Here is a 17,102-nt window from a genome sequence, read left to right as displayed (position 1 = left end):
TCATCCAGCCTATTTTCTTTCAAAAATACTGGGAGGTTGTGGGAAAGTCGATCGTTGATCTGGTTTCAAATTGTTTTAAGGAGGGTAGGATTCCTAGTGCTATAAATCATTCTTATATTTCTCTTATTCCATAAACGGATAATCCTACTTCTATGAATGACTTTAGACCAATTGGTCTTTGTAATTCCATTTACAAAATCATAACTAAAGTCATTGCTAATAGGGTTAAACCGTTGCTTGGAGACTTAATTAATCCGGTCCAATCTAGTTTTATTGAAGGGAGATCTATTGAATGTAGTGTAAACATAGCTAAAGAAGTAGTGCGTAAACTTATCTTCCATATTTATTACTTTTATCTTTTCATTGTTATGACTCATATTCCTTATGCCTTAACAAGTTCATTGTTAGAGTTATGATTCATTCTAAGATTTCACAAATTAGAGGAGACACTTGTAAAGTTCACTTTATCTATATACTTCATTTGTATTTAATTTGTTTGTTACTCATTTTAACGAGAACATATTTTTACCATTCTTACAACCTTTCAACCTATTCTCAACTTATTAGATTCTTCTATGTTCATCTAAACTATCCTATTATTGTATTCTTATTATTCTGAATTTTATCGTTAGAATGATAAATATAGCATGATACTTTTGTTTTACTATCACTTAAGTGTAAGAATTAAATATAGGAAATAAGGAACAAAATTAATGGAGAAACCTACGGGGCTCTTTCGTAGCCTCTTTGGTCACAATATGTGGAGAATAAAAACATGGGAATTTAGTTTATCTTTATAAAAATAAGTGGAGCCTGCCAAAAATAAATTACGGGAGGGCTTGTTATGTGGGTGTTAGAAAGACGTGAGAACTGAGAAGGGAAGGGGTAGTGAGTACTATCGGGTTTTTTTCCCCCTAGTAATAGTTTAAGGGCTTGTTTGACATCATTTTTAGTTTTCAGTTTTCTGTTTTCTTGAAAACCAAAAACCAATATCATAAGATTATTCATACAAATCATTTTACGGTTCTAGTAAATCATTTTATTTAATTTAAAATTTTATAAATTTATGAAGATTATTCATTAAATATATGGTTAAAATTCCTAATATCATAAGATAATTTTTAAAATTTTAACCCTAAAGTTATCTTTTGTTGTTTTATTTATTTTATGTGATGCTTGAATTTAAAATCCCAAACCTTATTCACTAATTTTGCTTATGTGACAATTTAAATTTTTAATTCAAAAAAGAAATGACAAATCTCGTTTTTTTATTGATCAAAATAAGTCTTTTGCCTATGCGTTTATTTAATATACTCGTTTAAAATGTTAGTCTCATTTATAATCGTTTAACTATTAAAAATTATGGGGAATTAGTCATATGAGATATAGTTTTATTCGTCTCGATGAGTACATTATTAAAATCAAACTTTTATAATATTTGTTAGGGAGAGATTAAAGATATTTGCGATCAAAAATTTACATTCATATATGTAAAAAAGATAATTATTACTCTTTCCGCCCCTTTTTTTTTACGATTAAGTATTGAAGGCCTTATACTTGTTGCTTAATTTTATATGCCCAAATCAATCAAAGTTGATTTATTAATTTTAGTCCAATTAAGAGCTTATCCCCATGGAACAAAAGACAAAAGGCACCTCTTAACTCCCTTCTTCCTTTACGCCTAAGTATTGAAGAGGTGAAGTCAAAATTTTGCTTCTCAATGATTTGTTGCTCAATCTTTGTGATAATCACATACTACGTAAATCCTATCCTATTATTTCACTTCTTCTCTTTTAAGTTTTTAACAACAAACAAGCTATATATATACTCCATAAACTCCCTTTTGCCCAAGGCAATGCCATCACCACTACCACTATCAACTTCACCGTTCCCTGCCCCAGGTGACCAAGTTATTGGCTGCCGCCAACCTTCTCCTCCCTCCTTTTATAGCTTCGTGCTTGATTGCCATCTTGCCAAGCTCCTTGTTTTTGTTTAAGCCCATGTAAGTCTACTGTTTTGTAGGATAAATAATCCTTAACTTTCCTTATTGATTATAAAATATAGTAGTATTTGTTTTTCTAAATGATCATAGTATCATATATGTACTTACGTACTAATATATATGCCCATTTCTAATAAAAATGAGTATTTGACTATTTATGTTGTTTTCATACTAAAATAATTAAAGAGTTTATAGTTTTAATCAATTTTTCCCTACTAATATGATAATTTAAATTCTTGTTTCATAAAAGAGGAATCGGACCTCGGAGTTCAGTGAGAACGATAAGATAAAAGCTAACAGGAAGGTTCTCGGACTGTAAATCGAGGTAACGGCTATTGCTAGTACCCGCAATTCCCTTCGAAATACGTTTATTAAAGTATGATGTTACGATTGAACTAAAAGTGATTTATGTCTTTAATATATTTTATGATTTGCGGGATTATAACTATGATTTGTCTGAAATCTTTCCTTGAAATATATGCTTTTTCTGAGGAATCACAAGGATACTGTAATGATGAGTTTTATGATACACTGTAAATATTTTATAAAGATATTATACTATTTTATAAAAGCATTCTGAATGACTGGAAATTTCTTGATTTCTATTAATTATAAGAAAATATAAATATAATCTGATATGATTGAGCAATAGCTCCCCTGAGGGCACTGGCCCAAACCTGTTATGGAGCACTGGCTCCCCCTGTTAGGAGCACTGGCTCCCCCTGATATGTATGGAGCACTGGCTCCCCCTGTTAGTAGGAGACGTCCTACCCCTGTTATATGTATATTGATTATAATGATTTATTAAAAAGGTTATGAACGAAGGCTTACTGAAATGTTGTTTTACTACCTGTTTTAATATGTTCTACTCTCCCTGTTTTATTAACTAAAATGAATTAATTAAAATGATGTTACGCTGCTAGAATAGTACGTTACTGAGTCTTCGACTCACCGTTTTGATGTTTTTCTGTTTTAGGTACTGCTGGAACAAAGGGAACACGTAGTGGCGAGGATTTTAATTATCTTAAGAAGCTCACTAGATATTTATAGTTTTAAGAGAATGATTTATTAATTTAATTAGCAAGTAAGACATTAGTAAGTTTTTATTAAAATAAGATCTTCTATTATTGAAGTAGGATTAATTCCTGTACTGAATAGATTTCTATACTTTATGAATTAAGGTATGAATGTTGCCTTGTAACTCTCGTGTGGGAGTTACGGCAGTGACGTCTCGACCAAATTAGGTTAATTCCGCTGCTTAGATTACCTTAATACCTGAGTTAGAGGTCGGGGCGTTACAGATTGACACTAGAATTCACAAGTCAGTTAATTCTAATTCAAGCAACCAAGTCCCAAACCCTAATCCCCCTCTCTCTCACACGGCTGTCCCCTCTCTCTCCTTATCCGTATGGCCGGCCACCCCCTTGGTGGCTCGTGGTGTTCGTGGTGGTGGATCGTGGTTAGTTCGTGTCTCTCTTCTTCGTTGAAGGTTGATTAAAAGGGTTTAATCACAACTAACTAGCATTAGTGGAGGTTTGATCTGTGCCTGTGGACTAAGTAGAGGAATCACACTTGGGGTTCTTTTATCTCTCGTTGTTCTTGCTCGATTGCACGTGGATTCACGCTTCAAAGGTATTATTATTTGTTCTTTATGTGTTATGCAATGATCTTGGTTATTAAATGCTTATTAATATGATTCATGAAATTCCGCTTAGAGTATCTAAATTCCTACAATATTGTTAGTATTATATTTAATTTTACCGAAGGGTTCAAAATTTGGTGTCTACAGCTAGAATGATACTAATAATCAAGTTGAGTAATCTACAACTTTCTCAAAGTTGGATGTATGATAAGATTGACTTAGAATGGAGGTTAAGTTGAATGATATTGTGGAAGGAATTACGATTTTGGTTGATAGTCGAGATTAGTATAGAGCTTGCTCGAAGTTCAGTTTAATCAGAAAAACGAAAAGTCAATACTCATTCAATTAATAAATAGAAGAAGACGACTTGGATGTATAAAGTAAATAAATCTAATAATAACTAACAAGAATTAGATGTATAAATTTAATATACTCCGCACATAACATTTCATGAAGCACTTAGGGTTATAATATCAAAAGTAAAAAATTAAATGTAATAATCAGTTATAAATTTATGATACAAGAATAGCACTAAAATATTAGGAGTGATAGAGTATAAAACATATTCCTCGACCTCAACTATTAGCTTAATCTTTTGGTCGAGATGGTCCATCTAACATGGTATCGGAGTCGGCGTGACACAAAGGTTACGGGTTCGAATCTCATCTGCCCCTCCGTATAAAACGTATTCCTGGACCTCAACCATTAGCTTAAGCTTTTGGTTGGGATGATCCATCTAACAAGGAGTACTAAGTAATGTGATTAGAAGGTTACTACATCTACTACCCAATGCAAGGACTACCCATTGCTAAAGAGATAATACATAATAAATCATGCGAGTTTGAATGTTTGATAACACTTCATTTAGAACCACCTCATCATATTAATAGTGGGTACCATACCTGATGGATATCAACTCCTCTGCGCTAATTTGCAGCAACATTAATCAGATTATTGGGTTGAATTCAGGTTGATCCACTATTATAATTTTAGAATTTCAACTTGTTCGATCTATTTACTTAATTACATGACGAATTCATATCTCTATTACTCTTTACTTTATTTTTTAGTATTTGTTCATCTAAACATGTAAATTACATATCATAGTTCAAATTTAATTTTAGCACGTGAAAGCATTAATTAATATACACGCTTATATCAATATAATTAAACATTAGGTTATAACTACGCGCGATACGCACCGTGGACAATTAGTAGCAAAAAAGTTGATCTATTCAACATGTATATATGCAAGGAAATATTTCACCAAATAGAATATATGTAAGAAACTAGTACGGTTTATGAAGTAGCAAAAAGGATATTCAACAAATAAATTCCCTCTTTCATGCAACTATTGCAAAAATAGTGCATGAAGCGTCAATTTACAATTTTAGAAGGAAAAATAACTTTTAGGACTAAATCAAATAAACGTCTCCTTTTCGATGTAACAATATTTTGAAGATATTAGCATAACAAATCGATAGAGTAGTACTTGTAATTCTTTGTCTATCTACATATTTCTTTGTCTTCATATACAACTATATACAAGTACTTGGAAATCACATAAAATGTGGTGTCTAACCCATTTTTGGAAATTTAGAGACATGAGCACTCCAACATTTGCATGCAAGCTTTTGGCTATCAAAAAGAAAAAAAATTAAAGAAAAAAAAAATGCATGCAGCTTTTATTTAATGCTATGGTGGTAGGTGAACAAAGTTTTTTTGATACCTTCTTGCCTCTCAACTCGAAGAGGTACGGACTATGATGCTTGTTTCAAATTTTACAAACATCTTAAAAATTAGCAATCGTAGTTAACTATTTAAGCTATTCCTCACTCTCTCATAGTAGCTAACTGTAATAATATTTATATATGTTCTGAAGTTAAGTTATTAAAACATAGGTATATCATCCTTAATGTAAACTCATTATTATGGAGTAATTGATTACACAAACAATTTGGCGGACACAAACAGATAGAATTCAGATCAAGGCATACAAACAATTTGGCGGACACAAACACGTTAAATTTATATCAAGGCATACAAACAATTAGGCGGACAGACTTGCTAAGGATGCTAAAACTAATGGTGCTTGTAATGTTTTAAAGTGTTTGTGGAACCCCCTGACATTTGTATATATAGATGTAAATTTATGCAGAGGAATTGTCCTCTAATATTTGGGGCATGTTCTTTTTAAATTATTTCAGAACTTATCAAATCAGATCTAATCAGATCAGATCGGAGCAGATCAAACCATATCAGATCAGATCTTCTCAGATCTTATCCGTCTAATAATTTCAGCTCTTATCGGATCAGATCAAATCAGATTTTCTTAAATAAGTTGAAAATAGTCCCTTTTTTTTTAGCTCCTGCTTGTACCAAAAAAAAAAAAAAAAAAAAAAGATTGCACAAACACAAATATAGTTTTAATAATAATACAAGTATTAAGTCACATCTTATCTTCTTTTTCTATTTTAGAAAATGAAACAATTATCTTTCTAGATTAATTGAGAAACAAGAAAAAGTGCATATTTTTTAGTTTAAGATAAATGCAACAACACGTATGCATAAATAACATTAAGACTTTATTCTTTTTTCTGTTAATAAATCTTAATTATGTTGTGGTATTAATAAATAAAAATCAGGCATATCATTGTTTGATTTTAGTTGTAATTTTTTTTTTTTATGAGTATTTGATAAACACAAAGTATATTCACGTTGAAGTAAAATTAGTCATAGGTTGATGAAAATATGAAACTTTTGGTCTTTAAAACAAAAGTAGTCATTGGTTCAAGTGATGATTGTTTTACTAGTAAATAGGGGAGGAAACTTTTAAAGGATTACAATCCACTCTAATAAGTATAAGATCAAACTCTCAAGGGTACTACTTATTGATTCAGATGATAATTGATTTGAACTCCATAATATGCAAGTACATTTGTTTATCAAGTGATAATTAATGACTGACTTTATTTGATCAGATAAATGTAATTAGAAGGGAACTATATCAGCATTACTCAACTTTATTGTAACAACTTTCAAATCCACCTTGAGGACTTTTTATATCCATTATTCCAACTCAAATTAAAGCTAACCAGCCCATCGCATGACCTTATTTTGTGCATGAACAACGACCACGCACAATTTATATCAAACATCTTTAGACTTAGCAATTGTGACCCTAAGTCCGTAACTTAGGGCCGGGCCTATTCTTTTCAACTTATTTCCAATCAGATCAGATCATATCTCCTCATATCTCATTAGATATATAGGTGATCATTGGTAGCTTGGCCTGGAAAAATGTGGGTTTGGACAACCAAAAACACCCATTTTTTAGTTCAAAGCCTAACCTAGCACGCAAAAACCCGCTTTGGTTCGCAAAACCCGCACTTTTTGGGCGGGTTTTGGCAATACTTTTCATGTACAAGCCCGACCCGCCCATTTGATCACCTCTAATCAAATCAGATCAACTCTTATCCCTCTAATAGTTTCATCTCTTATCAGATTAGATTAAAACGCACCCTTAATCTTTTTACCAAAAATCCATACTCAAAGTAAATGAAATTTACCCAAAATCATTGGACACAAACTTATTTCAAATAGGAAATTGATCTCAACTTTAACTTATGAGGTTAATAATTGTACATTTTATGTCCTTGAGAGTGAAATGGACAACTATTAGAACTGAAACCTAATTATTGTGCTTGTTATTAGAACATGATTTGATTTGAATTAGTATTTGATAAGCAATTGATGAACATAAATTTTTGTTGTATGATTCAAAATGCTAATATGTAAAAGTAATATTTATTATTTTCTTAAAAAGAAAAAAAAATCTCAGTTATCGTATAGAGTATTTAATGAAGCATAAGTTTTGCATTATACAGTATAATCAAACATATATATCTCGCTCATACCATAACAAAAATGGTTGAAAGAAAATTCAAATTAATCTTTATATGCTTCACATGATTATTTCATTACTCCGTACACCTCATCTTTGTAAGTAATAGTTTGAGCACCAAGTCTACCTGCTCCTACACCAGGCCTACTATAGTGGTAGCTGCACTCCATCATTTTGACATAGAGAAAGGCTGAGAGAGAAAGACATTTCACTCATCTATTCATCTTAAACAAAGTAAATAACAAAACTTCTCACAAATCTACTATTTACTCCCTCATCTCATTCATTACCAGTCGGTAAGTTTCCAACTTTACTTAAAATGTATTTTTCTCCCTCTCTTTCTTTTTTTTTTTTTTTTTTTGATAAATTAAAATGTATTTTTTTTCCTTTGTATAGTAGTTGAGAATTTTTTTTTTGATGTTAGAAATATGGATTTTGTTGTTACCCTTTGGAATGAAAACGATGAGAGAGATTTTGTTGCCATATACAAAAATGAAAACATGTTAAAGTTTTTTTCTTTTCTTTTTCGTTTTTTTAGGAGGGGTTTTTTTTCAGTAATGGAGGAAAGACATATGAGTAGAGACTGGAAACTTTGAAAAAGGACTCTTCTTGAAACAACCCCATTTACAGCCTACCATGATATTTTTTTTTTCTTCTTCTTTCTTTTACATTATCAAACATATAACTACTTTTATGCTACCGATGACATGTTTTAACATTTTTTTCAAACGCATTTTATAATTTATGTTCAAAGATACAATAACAAGTTACTTTCCCACAACAAAAGACAAGTTTTTTTATTAAAAAAAATACTTGTAAAAAAACATTTTTTTGTTTCATATTTGTGGGGCTAGTATGTATTTTCTTCCTTTGTATAGTAGTTGAGAAATTTTTTTTGACTAGTAGCGAATATAACATTTTATATAAGTGAATTCAAATTAAGTCTAAATTAAATAAATTATATTATAATTATTTATAAATTAACAAATTATATGAAACTACGTATATATTATATTACACATTATTGATACATATAATTATTGGTATTGATAGCTTAATCGTAATTATATATCACTTTTATCATATTTAATAATTACTAGTTATTGACCCCCGTGCGCAATGCGCGCGCTCCATTTGGCGAATTGAAATAGTTTTGCATAACACTTTAGGTAAATGTGTAATTAATTTGTTGTATTTTGACATAGTATTTGTTGTATCTACAAATATAATGTTATTGTTATATATGGATTAGTAATGTTGTTGTTGTTTATATAGTATGAAATTATAATGTGAATTTTAATTATGGGCCGTTCTATTTTATGTGAATGGATTGTTTTTTTTTTTTTTTTTTTTTTTTTTTTTTTTTTGTTGTACCAAATAAACAAAAGATGATTTTATGGCCCATCTATTATGCTATTGATTTGTAAGTTTAATTGGGCGTAGCCTAGCTTATCTTAAAATTTTATACACGTTCAAATTGATAATATACATATTTAAATTGATACATTTGTACTTGATATCTACTATTTGTTTGTAAATTTTATACATGTTCAAATTGATAGATTTATATTTGCAATTTATGAATTGTTTTAGCCAGATCTGATCAATGTGCATTTAGATTTGGGTTAAATTGTGTTTTTTGTATTGTCGATGCTCCAATTTTTCTCTTTCTCTTCCTCTCTCTATCTCATCCTCTTTCCTTCATAACCCATATTTCTATCTCTCCCATTTTTTCTAACTTTTTTTTTTACTCCCGACCTTTATCCTTTCTTCTAGCCCATCCCTTATCTCCTTTGAACTGGTATCTTTATCTTTCGGCCTGCCCTATCTCTTAGCCCCTCTTTGTCTCTCTCTTCAAACCCTTCGCTTTCCTAGTTCCCTTTTTCTCTCTCGATGATTCTCTCTATTTTGGCCCTTGTTTCTCTACCTCCCTTTCCCTTTCCTCCTACTCCCCTTCCTCTCCTCCTCTATCTTTTAACCCCTAACCGACTAACCCCGGACTAAGTAATTCTTCAAGTAACCCCTGAATGAACCTTCAAGTAACCACTGACCGAGTAACCCTTGACCGAACTCTTTAAGTAACCCTGATCAAATTACTCAAGTAACCCCTGACCGAAATCCTTAAATAACCCCTTACCTGGTAACTCGAGTAACCCCTGACCGAGTAACTCGAGTAACCCATGATCGAATAACTCATCGAGTAACCCTTGACCGAGTAATTCGAGTAACCCATGATCGAGTAATCCCTCAAGTAACCCTTAACCGAGTGAACCTCTCGAGTAACCCCTAATTGAACCCCACAAGTAACCCCTGACCGAGTAACTCGAGTAACCCCTGACTGCATAACTCGGATAACCCCTAACAAAATAACTCGGGTAACCCCTGCCACACGGTGTGGCTTGCTGCACCAAAAAGTTGTTGTGTGATAATATATGTTGTGACAAAATTGAGTTCAAATAAGTGAGAAAAGATAAAACAATAATCGAAAATTATAGGTCGCACTTAATCCCTCTCTCTCTCTTCCTCGAGCCTTCTCCTTCGTTCTTTATTATTATATCATATACTCTTTCTCTGTCCTTTTCTCTTAGTCCTATTCTCTATTTATCACTTTCTTTATTTCTCTTCCAAACCCCTTGCATTTCTCCTATCCTTATATCTTTTTTTTAGCCTCTTTCTATCTCATCCTCTTTGCTTCATAACCCATATTTCTATCTCTCCCATTTTTTCTAACTTTTTTTTTTCTCCCGGCCTTTATCCCTTCTTCTAGCCTACCCCTTATCTCTTTTGAACTGGTATCTCTATCTTTCGGCCTGCCCTATTTCTTAGCCCCTCTTTGTCTCTCTCTTCAAACCTTTCGCTTTCCTAGTTCCCTATCTCTCCCTCGATGGTTCTCTCTATTTTGGCCCTTATTTCTCTACTTCCCTTTCCCTTTCTCTCCTACTCCCCTTCATCTCCTCCTCTATCTTTTAACCCTTGACCAACTAACCCCAGACTAAGTAATTCTTCAAGTAACCCCTGAATGAACCCTCAAGTAACCGCTGACCGAGTAACCCCTGACCGAACTCTTTAAGTAACCCTAATCGAATTACTCAAGTAACCCCTGACCGAAATCCTTAAATAACCCCTTACCTAGTAACTTGAGTAACCCCTGACCGAGTAACTCGAGTAACCCATGATCGAATAACTCATTGAGTAACCCTTGACCGAGTAATTCAAGTAACCCATGATCGAGTAATCCCTCTAGTAACCCTTAACCGAGTGAACATCTCGAGTAACCCCTAATTGAACCCCACAAGTAACCCCTGACCGAGTAACTCGAGTAACCCCTGACTGCATAACTCGGATAACCCCTAACAAAATAACTCGGGTAACCCCTGCCACACGGTGTGGCTTGCTGCACCAAAAAGTTGTTGTGTGATAATATATGTTGTGACAAAATTGAGTTCAAATAAGTGAGAAAAGATAAAACAATAATCGAAAATTATAGGTCGCACTTAATCCCTCTCTCTCTCTTCCTCGAGCCTTCTCCTTCGTTCTTTATTATTATATCATATACTCTTTCTCTGTCCTTTTCTCTTAGTCCTATTCTCTATTTATCACTTTCTTTATTTCTCTTCCAACCCCCTTGCATTTCTCCTGTCCCTATATCTTTTTTTTAGCCTCTCTCTATCTCATCCTCTTTTCTTCATAACCCATATTTCTATCTCTCCTATTTTTTCTAACTTTTTTTTTCTCCCGGCCTTTATCCCTTCTTCTAGCCTACCCCTTATCTCTTTTGAACTGGTATTTCTATCTTTCGGCTTGCCCTATCTCTTAGCCCCTCTTTGTCTCTCTCTTCAAACCCTTCGCTTTCCTAGTTCCCTTTCTCTCTCTCTCTCGATGATTCTCTCTATTTTGGCCCTTGTTTCTCTACCTCCCTTTCCATTTCTCTTCTTCTCCCCTTCCTCTCCTCCTCTATCTTCATCTTTCTCTCCTTCTCTCATAGTGGTTGTATACACATAAAAAAGCACTTACTCATGAAATAATGAAGATATCAATGTTTGTTAGTGATTCCATAGCTCAAGTTTTGGTAATTGTATCATAGATTCATGAGTTAGTATAAGTGTATAGCTTATCTAGCTCCATCACTGGCTCACTGTTGTGCTCGATCAATCTATTACATTGTGTTCCCATGATGCATATTATTAATAAAATAAGTCATGAAAGTTGGCAAAATTAACTTTGTAAGATCATGATTCATTACTCAAGAAAATAGCATGAACTATTATTGGTGTTATACTATTATGTTATGATGCTCAAATTAAAACAAAGGGTTATAAAATAATATAGGTACAAAAGTGTGTCTTTTGATCCGATGGACAGAGGGTAAATTACAAGAGTTTACTTAATGTTAGAGGAATATGTGTACAAAATAGTAAGATTTTCCATTTCAAATGCAAAAAAAAAAAAAAAAAAAAATACAGAATCTCTGTTCCACTCTTTTCCGCATACGTCCCCAAATTTCTTGCTAACTTTTCTTCTTGTTGATTTGTTTTACCTACTTCCAATTATTTTCTTGCGGTATCTTTGATTTTCTGTAGAAAAGTTTCCCTGAAACATAATGTAAATGATTAAATACAATGTGATATTTGGCATAAGATTTAATTCAATCTAATCAGAGATTTACCGTTTAGGCTTGAAGACTAAATTACAGTATGCAAACCACCGCATAATAATACCCAAAAAAAAAAAGCTCAATTGTGATTAAAAATGATTTGAGTAGATTAATAGCATTGCAATCCTCTGAAATTAGCTAATGGGTGCTGAGATTACCCCTGTGTAACCAATTCCTAACAAGCTCAAAAATGCCAACAAAGGTAGCCTATAAATTACTTGCAAGATAACAATTTATTTACCCATCTGTTAGTATGTTTTATAGTACAAATATTCTAAGTTCCCCAAGAATGGAGTTAATTTTTACACTTTTTTCATGCCTTAATACAAAAATGACATGTACATAATTTCAGCTTTCAATTTGAAAAAAAAAAGCCTAATAACAAATGGATCATTCTAATACTCTGCCATCATGCATATTTTAATACCCTAGTTAGTCATGGAGTTAATTTTTACACTTTTTTCATGCCTTAATACAAAAATGACGTACATAGTTTCAGCTTTCAGTTTGAAAAAACAAAAGCCTAATAACAAATGGATCGTTCTAATACTCTGCCATCATGCATATTTTAATACCCTAGTTAGTCATGGACTCATGGGTGCACCTAGTATCAACCAGTTGGAATAAGATGTTCAACAACAGTTTATAGTCATGCCGACCTAAGTTTTAGATAGTCTATTGTAACATAATAGGTCATATCTCAACATATATTAGTTCAATCCGTGCATTAAATCACTCTTTCAATAAATGAGCTGAGACAGATGACTCACAGAGATCATGCCAGCAGAACCCCAAAGAGCAACACCCCCAGCTACAGCTAGTGAGCCCACTGTATACTTGTCTTTGACGTTGTCCCATTGTAACAATTCATTCACCCATAAAATGTATTGCAAATGTTAATTCTGTGTCAGATTGGTCTATATTCTAAAATGCCTCTAATATGACAGATGACACAGAGTTACAAAGCTAGGATGCAAACAACAAAAAGAGTGCTTTCTAGAGCAAACTTTGCAAGGTGATTACCTCAAGATGATAACAGGAAGAGAAATGCGTCAACAAAACAGTTATGTTTTGTATCAACCAAGCATGTTCAATAAGCTGCATTTAGAACATACTTCAGAAATTTTGGATTTCAAAATGAATTATCTTAATACTTTTCGTCAGTTTTGAAAAAAAAAATTGTTTCAAATCCCCTCTCTATGTGAATTCTTTATCTATTATCATTTGAAGAACTTGGTTCAATAACTTATAACCCAATGACATTATCTATGACCAACACAACAAAGTATTAGAATCCTGACCAAATGATATTGAAACCAACACTACAATGAAATTATATATACCACAAAGCACACAAATGTCAAAACAAACTGAAAGGCAATAACAATTGAAGATCATAATGGAAATTATCAGAACAACCAAGTTTATGATATATATAAAAATATTTAAAAAAAAAACAATTACTATGCCATAAAAGAATAATCAACCTTAAAAAGCAAATTCTGTTGACAGAGATACAACAACCAAAATAAAGCAAAATTATTGAACCAAAGCTACATCACTACTGTAGACTATTTAGTCTATCTTAGAATAATCCCAGATTAGGTACACTTACAATTAAATTTCGATAAACCCTTGATTGTGTAATTGATATTTGATGATTAAGAAATAAAATCTTACCTCAGAAGTTGTTCCAATGGAAGAGTGAAAACCCAAAAGCTATTTCAATGGAAGAGTGAAAATCCAGAAGCCGCTTCACAGCAAGTAATGTTCGAAAAGTTCTCTTTCTTTCTATCTTCCCTTACAAAAATTCAAACGCATATCTTTAAAACCATAAATCTATATAAATTCAAATATCCAATAAAAAAACAAACAAAAAAAACTGAAAGAGGAGAGTACCTCAACAGCCAAGAGACCGTTCTTCAAGAACTGAGCACTAAGACCCACAGGAAATTGAATGCGACCCAATCCCTTTCAATAATTGTCTCTAACATTAGATGAGCTCGATCAATAAAATCTGAAGAAAACAACAAAAATCTGAAATACTGGATGAAGAATTAATGAGAAAACAGCAACAAAATCAGATTTTGAAGAATGAAACTTCTATTGATTACATATGGAGTTTGCAAAGGACCGATGAAAGATGGTGGTGTACCTTTAGTAGAGGAATAATCGGTCGTTGGACAATCACCCTAAAACCAAACAATATTTCTACCTAAGCCAACCTTAGACAAGTCTAGGGCAAGTAAAGGATAGTATCCACAGGGAATGGGTCAAGAACACCAAGAATATGAAACGGTTGTAAGCTAATTCGGTCACAAATTGGGTTTTGATTAGTTAACTACTATAAAAGGGAATGCTAGGGGAGACGGGATTCAACACCAACCAAACCAAAGAATCAATAACAAGGATAAATCATGAGCATACATGGAAGATAGAATAGGAACTTAACATTGTCTTCTTTCAAAGTTACAACATAAGTATTTCCTAGATTAAGCACCAATATAACAAGGATTAAGCATCAAGGATAGGAAGTGGGTTTCTAGCTTGAGTCTGTCTCTCGATCGTTCTGAACTAGCATGAAGCACAAATAATTGGGATTTCTCACCTAATTACCACACTAAAGCATCCTACACAATGAAACCAAACATCCATAGTCATGAAGGTAGCATAATCTAATTGCACAAGAGAGGACTCACTCTAAAACCCCATCTTTCGATGTGAGAAGAGGGATGAACACATGAGCATAAAGTGGCCATCAAAATGCACATGTTATAATCAATTCAAGAACAAACAACTACCAATCCAAGGTAGAGAATGAATAAATACAAGTCAATCAACCATAGCTTGGTTGGGTTTTCACCCAACCCCTAACTAAGAGACTACTCACTAAACATGGTGAAATTTACTCTAACAATTAAATCTAGGGTTTTCATGAATTCAAATAAGCTAGGAGAGAGATAGAACAAAAATGGATTAAACATGCAAGAGAAAATAAACAAGATTAAGGGAGAAATTATCAACTCAAAGCAATTGAAAAACTGAAAATTAAGAGCAAGAGATAGAGGAGAGAGATTACTTAATAAGCTTCAAAGTTGAGAAATTGTTGAAATTGATGGAACAAACCTCCAATAATTCTTACAAATGATTGAGTTTTGAGAAAATAAAATAAGGGAGAGGAAAACTATGAACTAATTAAGAGAATAAGCCTAAAGGAGTTAAGAGGGAAGAAAAAAGTCCGTACAAATGAGTTCAAGGGAGGTATTTATAAGACCCCCAAATAAGAAGGATGGAAAAAACAAGAATCGAGTTCGACTGCAGCTTGGCACGGGCGTGCACAGTTAGACAGTAGAAGCAGTAGCTACTGTTTTGGTGCCCTGCACCTTGCAAGTGCGTGCCAATAGTGACACGGGCGTGCAGCCTATTTGGCACGGGCGTGCCAAATTCTGCACGGCTGTGCATGTCTTCAAATGCTAAAACAAACCCTACTGTTTTGGATCAGGGCACCCTGCACGGGCGTGCAGGGAGTTGCACGGCCGTGCAGACCTGGACAGTGGCGCCCCTAAGTCTGGGGCACCCCTGCACGGATGTGCAAGAGTTAGCACGGCCGTGCAGGGTCTTCTTGGCCTTGATTTGTCTTCCTTTCTTCGATCTTGCTTCTTTCTTCTTCGAAGTTGCTTAACTCCATTTCATCATTGTTCAAAATTCCTTGCATACTTTCCGGGATGCTTTGTAGTGTGTTCATTGGACCTAAAATGTCATCAAAAATAATAACAACCCCGTGAAGCACGTAATATACAAAAATGCATAAAAATAGAGTGAATGACGAAATAAGGCATCGATTCCTCACACATTCAACGTTAAAAACCACTCTATAATAATAATACAAAATAGCATGCTATCAAATCCCCCCAAGCTAAGCTTTTGCTCGTCCCGAGCAAAATAATCATAACACACCATAGTGAGGGGAAAGCAACAAGAGAGGGAGGAAAGGTAAGCAAAACTAATTAAGACATTCACGAATCACTTTTAGCACAAGTGAGAAGCCATTTAAACCCACAAGTCGCCTTACGGGACGAGTTTTGATCTCGTGAGGGTTTCCCTTGAGTTTAACCCATAACTCACACAAAAACCAAATCAAACCACCAATGATTATGCACAATCCAATGTTTTTTTTATTGCCCAAGTCAACTCATCGGGATATGAATCACAAGCAAGAAAAGTGAGCAACTTTCGAGAATTACCAATCATACAAATGTACACATGAGTTGGGGGTAAAGAGAAGAACTAAGAAAGGTTACACTAGGCTACTTCCTTAGACCTTTTACTAGTTCATTAGAGAACATTTAGATGTTCCAAAGTTGTAACAAGCCCTTTTTTTGTTATAAAATCTCAAAATGCTAGTCCACCTCCCAAAATGCACACCCAAGGCCCTTTAACTACATTCTAACTCGGGAATTTCATAAGATATAATAATGTAAAAACAGTGTGGGAGGCATCCACAAGTTGACCTCTAAAGAAGAGAAAATAAAAAAATTTGAGAAATTTTGGGGGAGTTTTTGTTCTCCCTATTTTTTTTTTCAAATTTTCATTGCCCTCGCCTCTTTTAACTGTGAGTGGCTCTTTCTTTATTCAAAACATGTGGCTTATTATGCCACTTATTACACATGATACAAGTAGAACCAATTCCCTAATAAAGTTTCATTTCGGGGAGGAGGAGGATGCAAATCAAGGGCACAAGGGACCGCAAATCAATTCAAACATATCCTACTTTGGGAAGATTAGACATATCCTATGCTGGATGTGCAATTGAGCATTCATCGGTTTTCATTTCATAGACACTAATGCAATCAAGATTAATAAACCTCTAAATGACCCCAACTCTTGCATACACCCTTCT

At 33.5% G+C, this 17,102-nt stretch overlaps 1 long non-coding RNA gene across 2 annotated transcripts; it reads right to left on the bottom strand.

The window, feature by feature from the left end:
• Positions 1 to 11,848: 11,848 nt before the first annotated feature.
• Positions 11,849 to 14,569, bottom strand: LOC145568415 (uncharacterized). 2 transcript variants are annotated; one of them, XR_014095830.1, is made up of 5 exons: positions 14,358 to 14,569; positions 14,102 to 14,219; positions 13,883 to 13,997; positions 12,973 to 13,300; positions 11,849 to 12,138 (listed from the first exon to the last, which is right to left on the bottom strand). It is a non-coding gene; the product is annotated as an uncharacterized LOC145568415 (long non-coding RNA). The 2 variants fall into 2 exon arrangements; XR_014095829.1 differs by lacking the exon at positions 12,973 to 13,300 and having other exon boundaries at positions 14,358 to 14,567.
• Positions 14,570 to 17,102: the final 2,533 nt, after the last annotated feature.

This window comes from Chenopodium album, chromosome 11 (genome assembly GCF_948465745.1).
Source record: "Chenopodium album chromosome 11, dcCheAlbu1.1, whole genome shotgun sequence".
Taxonomy (NCBI): domain Eukaryota; kingdom Viridiplantae; phylum Streptophyta; class Magnoliopsida; order Caryophyllales; family Amaranthaceae; genus Chenopodium; species Chenopodium album.
The sequence above is the reverse complement of the archived record's forward strand: the minus strand, read 5'-3'. Positions and strand labels throughout refer to the sequence as shown.